Source organism: Lethenteron reissneri, chromosome 50 (assembly GCF_015708825.2).
Source record: "Lethenteron reissneri isolate LAM-NWPU_2019-01 chromosome 50, ASM1570882v1, whole genome shotgun sequence".
Lineage (NCBI taxonomy): Eukaryota > Metazoa > Chordata > Hyperoartia > Petromyzontiformes > Petromyzontidae > Lethenteron > Lethenteron reissneri.
Window position 1 is genome coordinate 11,488,124 of NC_083828.1, and position 806 is coordinate 11,488,929.

Below are 806 nucleotides of genomic sequence, written 5' to 3' on the forward strand. Positions count from 1 at the left end.
ACTACCCAGAGACTAACACATGTGTAGTTTTGGTAAAAAAAAATATATTTTCACGATTAAAATTTTGGTCACTGTCTGTGTCTCAAAAACTACGTTTGAGGGGAATTTTCTCCCATTTGTAACTTTTGAGATGTCAGCGTATAGAAAATTACACTTACTACCCAGAGACTAACACATGTGTAGTTTTTGGTAAAAAAATATATTTACGATTAAAATTTTGGTCACTGTCTGTGTCTCAATAAATAAGTTTGAGGGAATTTTCTCCCATTTGTAACTTTGAGATGTCAGCGTATAGAAATTACACTTACTACCAGAGACTAACACATGTGTAGTTTTGGTAAAAAAATATATTTTCACGATTAAAATTTTGGTCACTGTCTGTGTCTCAAAAACTAGTTTGAGGGGAATTTTCTCCAATTTGTAACTTTTGAGATGTCAGCGTATAGAAAATAACACTTACTACCCAGGTACTAACACATGTGTAGTTTTGGTAAAAATGTTTTAATATTTACAATTTTGACAACTTTTTTTATTTAATAAATAAATCTCTTGACACTTCGCTCCAGCTTCTTCACATTTGCATCTCAGTACGGGCGATATTCATGAGATTGTGTTTACTCTCACACTCTCAGACTCACCACTCACTCTCTCAGACTCACACACACACACACACTCAGACTCACACACACACATACACTCCACTCTCACACTCTCAGACTCACACACATACACTCACTCTCACACACACACATGCACTCACACTCACACAAACTCACTCTCACACTCAGACTCACACACACAGACTC